Source organism: Bos mutus, chromosome 14 (assembly GCF_027580195.1).
Source record: "Bos mutus isolate GX-2022 chromosome 14, NWIPB_WYAK_1.1, whole genome shotgun sequence".
NCBI classification, from domain to species: Eukaryota; Metazoa; Chordata; class Mammalia; order Artiodactyla; family Bovidae; genus Bos; species Bos mutus.
The window spans coordinates 20,647,044-20,656,511 of NC_091630.1; the positions used below are offsets into that span (position 1 = coordinate 20,647,044).

General features: G+C 45.0%; 1 non-coding gene and 1 pseudogene across 1 annotated transcript; both read right to left on the reverse strand.

Annotated features, from left to right (window-relative positions):
• Positions 1 to 8,019: 8,019 nt before the first annotated feature.
• Positions 8,020 to 8,414, reverse strand: LOC102268625 (small nuclear ribonucleoprotein Sm D2 pseudogene; annotated as a pseudogene).
• A 435-nt stretch (positions 8,415 to 8,849) lies between these two features.
• Positions 8,850 to 8,922, reverse strand: TRNAS-GGA (transfer RNA serine (anticodon GGA)). Its single transcript has one exon. It is a non-coding gene; the product is annotated as a tRNA-Ser (tRNA).
• Between the last annotated feature and the right edge of the window lie 546 nt (positions 8,923 to 9,468).

Below are 9,468 nucleotides of genomic sequence, written 5' to 3' on the forward strand. Positions count from 1 at the left end.
TATGATCTATATTTATTTATATATTTATTTATTTATATATAAATATATATTTATTTTTTCTAATATATATTTATTATTTCTAAATTTTAAAAGCCTGCCAGGTTTTTAAATTTTCAAATTACATACAAATTCCCTCAATTCTTTTCTCATATATTTATATCAATGTAGATAAAAAATTAATTTGAATTCCCCTTTATGAAAGATGTGGAGTTTTACACTTCAAGGTTTTACTCCTTTCGGTACTCTTGCTATTTATTCCAAGGTTTAATGGCCTTTTCTGTCAGTGTCTTTATTTTCGTGTTTTCCTTTGTTCCACTCATCTTGCAGTTGGACTTAGCTGCAGCAGGCTGCCGACCCCTCCCCCACTACCGAGTCGTCACACATCTGTTTCAGGGAACTCTGCTATTGCCAGTTGTCATGACAACAGTCAGCACTCCTTCCCAGCAGTGTCTGAGAAATAAGCTATGTGAGGATTAACTGGTCTGAAGGTCTCTCTCTGCTGCTTTGGTACATGTCACTGACACTCCTCTACACTCTCTGTGGAGAATATAGATACACTCTCTATAGAGAATATCTCTAGTTCGTTCATTCACCAGGGGATTCCCTGGTCGCTCAGACAGTAGAGTCTGCCTACAATGCCAGAGACCTGGGTTCGATCCCTGGGTTGGGAAGATCCCCTGGAGAAGTATTCTTGCCTGAAAAATCCCATGGACAGAGGGCTACAGTCCATGGGGTCACAAAGAGTCAGGATACCACTGAGTGACTTCACATTCTTTCACTGGACAACCCTTCCCTGAAGGTACACTTTATGAGTTCCCTGAGGGCAGAATCCATTTCCTTCAGCAAATGTTGACTAGTTGTGAAAACCTGGCTGTGTCGAAGCAGTCTGGAGAAGGACCCTGCCCACCTGGAGCTGACCTGTTGGTGGTGGGGCGGCAACAAACACATCAAGTACAGCCTTGCACCTCTGACCTTGTGAGGTGATAAGAGAGTGACCTGGGCTGAGAAGGGGTGAAGAGAGCTGCTTTAAATAGGGTGGTGACTTGCCCTAGAAGATGCTGGGCCTGCATAGAACTAGGGGAAGACCATCCCTGGCTGGAGGAACAGCAGATGCAAAGGTCCAGGCGGGGAAGGCACTCAGAGGGTTCGAATAGCAAGGTCAGCACAGCTTCTGACCTAGAGGGGGTGTCAACAATTTGAAGCCAGTAGGGTCTTACAGCCCACGGCAGAGAACCTAGATTGAGTTCTCATAGCAAAGGGAACCCACCGTACGGTCTGATTGACATGTTTCAAGAATCCCCAGCAGGGCTCTTACTCATGTGTTTGTCACATTTATGGCCAGTGCTGGGTTCATCCAGTACCTGGATTTATTGAGAACTTTCTATGCCAGGAAGTATGTTGGACTTTGCACCCCAAAGCTGTCTACCCCGTCACTCTTTTAAGAGTGCTTTGCGAACAGACTCAATGGTATCCTGCAAATGTCCATGGAGATCCAGGCAGAGTTTAGTAATTTGTGAACTTTACTATGAATTTCTGCCCCGATTTCTTCAAACTCCTAGTCATCATGTGTTTATAAAATTACTTGGCAGTTTAGACCCTATTGGATACATACCCAGCTAACTCATGGTATGGCAGTTCTTTGACAATAGCCAACATATGACAACAGAGCTCGTGGGGGTGGAGGACACTGGTTTCCTTCCCATTTTCCCAATATGTATGTCTCACTTCCACATTCATGATGAGGGCAAGTTGTCTTTTTGCTTCAATCCATTATGCCCTTTTACTGGGAAACAAGCAGCTATGATCTCTGTTCTTTAACTTAATATAGAAATCTATCAGAGCGAATTCTCTGGTGGTCCAGTGGCTAAGACTCCACTTTCCCAATGCAGGGGGCCTGGGGTTCGATCCTAGTCAAAGAACTAAGATCCTACATGCTGCAACTAAGAGCCAGCACAGCCAAGAAAATAAATATTTTTTTAAAATAAATAAATCTATCATATAAATGGTTGCTACTCTAACCTCTATCTTGCCTCTGCCTCTTAAGTCATTTAAGGTATTCATCTGGCTCAGCTAATATTGCATTCCTAACTCTTTCAGGAAGTACTGCAACTTCAGAGAGGTGTGACCATTGGGAACAAGGAATTGATTGCTTGAGAATTGCTAGTGTTAGTTCTGGAATGGGGCCGTCTAATTAGGTACTTCAGTTGAAGGAAAGTGTGAGCTTTTCCCAAAGTGCTACAGATTTTAATTGGCTGTTTGCCCTTGCCTCAGAATTCCTTTTCTAAAATAAATGATTTGGAAGGCTCTTATCTTCAAACTCAGACACACAGCTTCAGTTCCTCCTCCCTGGAAAAGTTAACTCTCCAGTTTAGTCTCCCCAAACTCATCAAATCCCACATTGAAATTGTGAGGCCCCAATAACATTTATCAAGACTTCTCCATTTTTCCTTTTTTTTTCTCCTTCTTTGATAACTTTGCGTATCTTTCATGCCTTATTTTGTTTGGCCACAGTCTTTTAACATTCTGGTTCTCTTTTGATTGTTTTACCTTGGTAATTCTTCTGTTTATTCTGTTTTCCCTTATTCTCACTTCATTTCAGAACCCCTTTCCAATGAGCCTGCTTTTGCTCCTGTAAGGAACAGTTTGCATGTTGAAAGGCTCGCCTGAAATTTCATGATGCTAAGCAGCCCTTTCAAATCCTCTCCAAAAGTGAGGGGGATGAATGGTAAAATCATGCAGGGAGACAGTAGAGTAGTTGGGGGGATTCTTCAGAGAAACAGAACCAATAGGAAACTCTGAGAGGAGATTTATTATAATGAATTGGCTCACAGAGTTATGGAGGCTGGAAAGTCCCAGATCTCCAGAGCTGATGTCGTAGTTTGAGTTTGAAGGCCAGACGCTGCAGTAGAATGAGGAAAAACTAATGTCCAAGCTCGAAGGCCATCAGGCAGGAGAACTCTGTCTGACTTGTGGGAGGTCAGCCTTTTGTTTTATTCAGGTCTTCAACTGATTGGATGAGGCCCACTCACATTAGGGAGGGCAGTCTGCTTTACCTGGGTCCACCCATTTAAATATTAATCTCATCCAAACACACCCACACAGAAACTCTCAGAATAAAGTTTGACTATCATCTGGGTACCCAGTGATCCAGTCAAGATGATACATAAAATTAATCTGCTATAAGCAGCTCTTCCTTTCTCAGTAACCACACAATCCTGGGTTTGGGGTTATTTGTTGTTTGATGTATACAGAAGTTGAACCAAAATAAGAAGGACTGGAATGTCAGTCCAGAGCTGGAACATTATTTTTAAGTTTTGTACCATTCTGGTTTCACAAGCTCCTTATGTACCCTTTACCAGGTTGCGTACTTGCTCTTTTTACTGGTCTCTGTCTCCCATTCCTCACAGGAATTGTTGTAGATCTTCCCATTTTCCAAGGTTGCTTCCCAGCTCCTGCCCCTTGACCTCTGATTAAGATCTGGCCTGTCCTTTCACAGATGGGTGAAACCGAGACTCAGGTCCATTGCTCTGCCTAAGGCCACATGGCCACTGAACAGTCAAGCTGAAATTTAGTGGCCTCCTTAGTCCCAAGAGCCTGCTGGGTGGGAGGCATCATGCTAAATGTTAAACGTCCTTGCTTTTTCAACACCTCTGGACTTCTCCCTGCCTTTGTCCTTCCCATTTCTGGAAAGGTATGTCCTGTTTCAACCAGTATCTCCCTGCCCCTGCTACCTACAACACTCGGCTCGATCTTACTGTCCAGTCACTTTGAGCTTCTAATTTTTTTTTTCTTGTTTATTTTTCACCTTTGTCTTATATAAGCATAATTCTGTCCTCTTTACAAAAAACTTTCCCTTAACCCTATGTCCTTCTAAAGGTACTAGCGATCTCTCCTTTTTCTTTTACTCTCCATTTTATTATTATTATTCCAGATAAGCCCTCAGTCTGCCCAACCATGGAAAACTATTCCTGGCAAAGTCATCGAGAACATCCTGTTTCATCAGATGTAGTGGCTGCTCTGCTTGAGTCCACAGCATTTGTCTCCACTGACCACTTCTTCCAGAAACTCTCATTTCTCTTTTCTTGCACTCTTTTCCTCATTTTCTGCCCAGCCCTTCCCTCGATGGTTCTCTCAATTGGTTGTGCATCAGAATCACCTGGAGGGCTTGTTAGGTCACAGGTTGTTGGCCCCAACCCAGAGCTTCTGACTCCGAAGTTCTAGGATGGGGTCTAAGGTTTGGCATCTAATGAATTCAGGTGATGCTGATGGATTCCAGGTGCTCCAGAAACCACACTTTGATGCTGACTTTGCTGGTTTTTCAGAATGTTCTCTCTTTGTGAGCTCTTCTTAGTGTCATTCATTTGAGATGGTTGGATGGCGTTACCGATTCAATGGACATGATCTTTGGCAAACTGGGAGGTAGTGAGGAATAGGGAAGCCTGGTGTGCTGCAATCCACGGGGTCACAAAGAGCTGGACATGACTTGGCAACTGAATAACAAAATACATCTCATAGATTCTGAATCATCTATTTCTGAAATTCCGTCTCTCATTCCCACTTCTCTCCAGTCTGGCAGGGAGATGTCCTTTAAGATTGTCTCCAGAATTTCGTGAAACAGGCACTTTTGGCATTTGGGATGTAGCAGTTCTCTTGGGGAGCCTGGTGGGCTGCCGTCCATTGGGTCGCACAAAGTCGGACACAACTGAAGCGACTTAGCAGCAGCAGCAGCAGCCACTGGAACAACCACAACAAACATTTCGTAGCTGTGTGAACTTAGGCAACGTAATGAACCTCTCTAGGTCTCCATTTCTCTGATCCGTGAAAAGAAGTTAAGAACTGCTTCACAAGGTTATTGTGGAGACTAGCAGTGAGAAACACTGAGCTCTTTTCTCTGACACAGATGGGGCACTCAGCAAATACTAGCTCTCTCTATGGGCCTGATAATCTCTACCTCATATCACTGCAGCTGCCCACTTCCTGCTCACACAGTCTTGGTGCTCCAACCCTTGCTCATACTGCTACAAAAGTAGCTTCTGAGAAGCAGGGTTTAAAACGCAGAGATCACTTTCTCCTTGGGCATCTTCATGTGTCTCCATCACACATACAATAAACCTCAAGTCCTTAGCCTATGCTGCTGCTGCTGCTAAGTCAATTCAGTCGTGTCCGACTCTGTGCGACCCCATAGACGGCAGCCCACCAGGCTCCCCTGCCCCTGGGATTCTCCAGGCAAGAACACTGGAATGGATTGCTATTTCCTTCTCCAATGCATGAAAGTAAAAAGTGAAAGTGAAGTCGCTCAGTTGTGTCCGACTCTTAGCGACCCCATGGACTGCAGCCTACCAGATTCCTCCATCCATGGGATTTTCCAGGCAAGAGTACTGGAGTGGGGTGCCATTGCCTTCTCCTCCTTAGCCTATGAGTAGCCTACATATCACACAATCTCGCCAAGTGAGGTTCAGGAGGCTTCTTCTGGGTTCTAAAGTACGTCATTCCTTTGTAACTTAATGAGGGAAATGCTAATGCTAATGCTAAGTCACTTCAGTCGTGTCCGACTCTGTGCGACCCCATAGATGGCAGCCCACCAGGCTCCCCCATCCCTGGGATTCTCCAGGCAAGAACACTGGAGTGGGTTGCCATTTCCTTCTCCAATGCAGGAAAGTGAAAAGTGAAAGGGAAGTCGCTCAGTTGTGTCTGACTTTTAGCGACCCAATGGACTGCAGCCTACCAGGCTCCTCCGTCCATGGGATTTTCCAGGCAAGAGTACTGGAGTGGGGTGCCATTGCCTTCTCCAATGAGGGAAATAGTCACTATTAATAATAAATGACCTGGCAGAAATTTCTTTAAGCCTAGATTTCCTATTGCAAAATATCAGCAAGAGACACTTAAAATCATGAGGGTTGTAGGTCTGTCAATAAAGGATCAGGAAGTCATATAGAAGGAATAATTCAGAAGGTGAATTTTTTGAAGTTGTGTCTAGGGTAGCCACACAATTTGTTGTGTAACACTATAGGGATATGTATCTATGAAACCTTATAAATTGTATTAATCACATAGAATATGAGCTTAATAAGAGAAATATCTGAGCTGAACACACATGACATGCATTTAAACAAGGAGACTTCACTGCCCCTCCTCCTGCTGCTTTTCCTGATCCCAGGGGGCTCACTTTACTTGTCCTCTTTGGAAGCTATATTAGTTGTGGCTACATCTACTGTAGTGCAAGACTTGTAACTGGGCCCTGGAAGAGCCTCAGTGTAAGGGGGAGAATGAGGCACTAACAAAATCTTGTTCCAGTATGCCTGGAGCCAAATTAATTTAAATCTGTCATCCCTTTTTTTCACAAAAGGGAACACACAAAATAATCCATAATCCCACATATCTGTGTTGTTTTTGTAAAACCACATCACCACCTCAGTGGCCATCAACAAAGGAATAAAGAAGAATATTCCACTGTGTATATGCATATACATACACACACAATGGAATATTATCCGGCCATAAAAAGAATGAAATCTTGCCATTTGTGATACGGTGGATGAATCTAGAGGGTGTTATGCCAACTGAAGTAAGTTCTGTATGGTCTCACTAACATGTGGAATCTAAGAAACAAAACAGGGACCTCCCTGGTGGTCCAGTGGTAAAGAATCTGCCTTCCAGTGCAGGGGACATGGGTTAGATCCCCTGCTGGGGAACTAAGATCCCACATGCCCCAGGGCAACTAGGCCTACGTGCTGCAGCTACTGAGCTTGCGCACTCCAGAGCCTGCTCACCACAACTGGAGCAAAGCCCGAGAGCGGCAACGGAAACCCCACGAGCTGCAGCCAAGATCCTGATGCTGCAACCAACACAGCCAAATAAATAAATACATATTTTTAAAGTAGTAAAAATAAAAAGGGACTTCCCTCGGGGTGCAGTGGACAAGCATCCACCTGCCAGTGCAGGGAACATGGATAAAGACATGATCTGATCTGGGAAGATTCCACGTGTCACAGAGCAGCTAAGCTCCTGTGCCGCAACTGCTGAGCCCACATGCTACAGCTACTGGAGCCCAGGTGTCTAGAGCCTGTGCTCCACAGCCAGAGGAGCCACCGCAACGAGAAGGCCTTGCATTGCAACAAAGAGTAGCCCCTGCTTACCACCACTAGAGAAAGCCCTGCACACAGCAACCAAAAATAAAATTTTTTAAAAACAGTAAAAAAAAAAAAAAAAATTAACAAAATAGAAACAGAGTCATAGATATAGAAAACAAGTGGTTGCCCTCAACAGCCTGGGAAATCTTTTCCTGGTCTGAGGGTATAAATATCTGACCCATACTCATGATTTTCCTATGCTCTGAATTTTCTCAGGGCCTAGGCTTTTAAAACTAAAAACAGACTCTTTTCTCCCTCCTTCCATCATGGTATTTTTAAATTTACAAAATAGTCTAGATGCCTAAGGGGGGCAAAATCCAAGAGGATACATATGTGTATGTTGCAACGGAGGGCAGCGGTGGGTGGGGGAAGGCAGTGGTGTTGGTGAAGGGGACGAGGCAGATAGAAGAAAAACAAACAACAAAGAAAACAGTATCATTTACTATTTTAAGCCTTGCATCCATTTTAAAACTTCAGCCTTTTTAGAGATGCTTGTGATAAACTTTCATAATATTTCAAGGAGGACATGGGTAAAACTCACAATATTTGAAATTTTAAAGCTTTGACCTGTTATGATCTGTCAAAAAGATAGAGCCACTTTCAAATCCAATAAATACTCTTCAATTGCTTCAGCCATTTAAGAAATATTTTCAGAGCCTACAGTGTTGCAGGGTCTAGGTGCTAGAATATAGCAGTGTGCAAAGAAGAAAGAAATCCCTGCCCTCGAGGATTTTACTCTCTAGAAGGGGAAAACAGACAACCAAGAAATCAAGTAAAACAGAATGTAAGAAGATGATAAACACAATGGAGAGGAATAAAGCTGGAGATGTGGGGGAGAGTTGCAGTTTTAAACGGAATATCAGTGCTCCTTAGTATTTTTGTTTGTTGTTTAACAAGAATGAGGGGCAGGTTCTGACGGCGGGGAGGAGGCCCCCTCCTTGTCAGGGATGAGCGGGTCTCACAGGACCACGAAGACCCAGCACAGGAACATCTTTGAGATGTAGCGGTCCTTGTTGACTGGCTTGGACTTCTTCTTGCCCTTGCCACCCTTGGAAACCTCGGCCCACCTCTCCTTCGCGTCTCCAGCACCGTGTTGCAGTGCCCGTCGGAGGCCTTCACAGCGTCCAGGAGCTTCCTGTTGTTGCGGCAGTTGATGGGCACCGGGGTGTTGTTCTTGACCGGCTACGTGAGCACGGAGAGTGGCCTCAAGTTAACCTTCTCCTCCTCCCGCGTCTGCAGCTTCTCTGGGATCATCTCACTCCTGGGTTTCTTGTGAAGGCCCATGGTGGTGGTGGCAGCGGCTATGCTCTCAGGTCACTTCTGTCTCTTCTTTTTCCTTAGCCTCTTGACTGCCTATTTCAGACTTTGATTTCTAAAGGGGAGGAGGCTGGGTGGCTCCCAGGCTCCATCCTTTCCTCAGAGCAGAGCAGAGTGGGGACACTGAGGTGCCTGCCATGGGGGTCTGGCTAGTCTCCATGCACCAGAATCCCCAGGCTTCAGAAGGGCAGTGAGAGGGGGCTCAGCTCTTTGGGAGGTGGTGAGGAGGATGGAGGCTTCTATCTGGGGAAGAGACTCGAGAATACTCTATAGTAAATAAAGTCGTTCAGTCCTGTCCGACTCTTTGTGACCCCATGGACTGTAGCCTACCAGACTCCTCCCTCCATGGGATTCTCCAGGCAAGAGTACTGGAGTGGGTTGCCATTTCCTTCTCCAGGGGATCTTCCTGACCCAGGGATCGAACCCGGGTCTCCTGCATTCCAGGCAGACGCTTTAACCTCTGAGCCACCAGGGAAGCCCCTGAGAATACTCTGGAAGCATCAAGAAATCTCAGCTTATCCCGCTCTTGGAAAGCATCTCCTGTTGTTATGGAGAGGGCTGGTTTTCTCAGGTTCTTTGCCATGTGGGACCTGTTGTTGTGTGTTAGTCCCTCAGTCATGTCTGACTATTTGTGACCCCATGGACTGTAGCCTTCCAGGCTCCTCTGTACATGGGATTTTCCAGGCAAGAATACTGGAGTGGGTAGCCATTCCTTTCTCCAGGGCATCCTCCCAATCCAAGAATGGAACCTGGGTTTCCTGGATTGCAGGCTGATTCTTTACGGTCTGAGCCACAAGGGAAGCCCTCTGTTGTCTTGGGTTAACCAATTGTCCCGAGTCTTCTCAGGACTCCTAGAAGGCTCCTAGGAGTTTTGAGAATTGGATGGAAAAAAACAGAAAACAAAATCAGATAGTTAGGGCTCCCCTGACAGTAGGGGGCTCCAGTTATCCATATGTCAAAAATCAATGTTTTCATTGTAGGAGATTTGTTTTGGTAACATTATTGGATGTAGAGTTTAAGA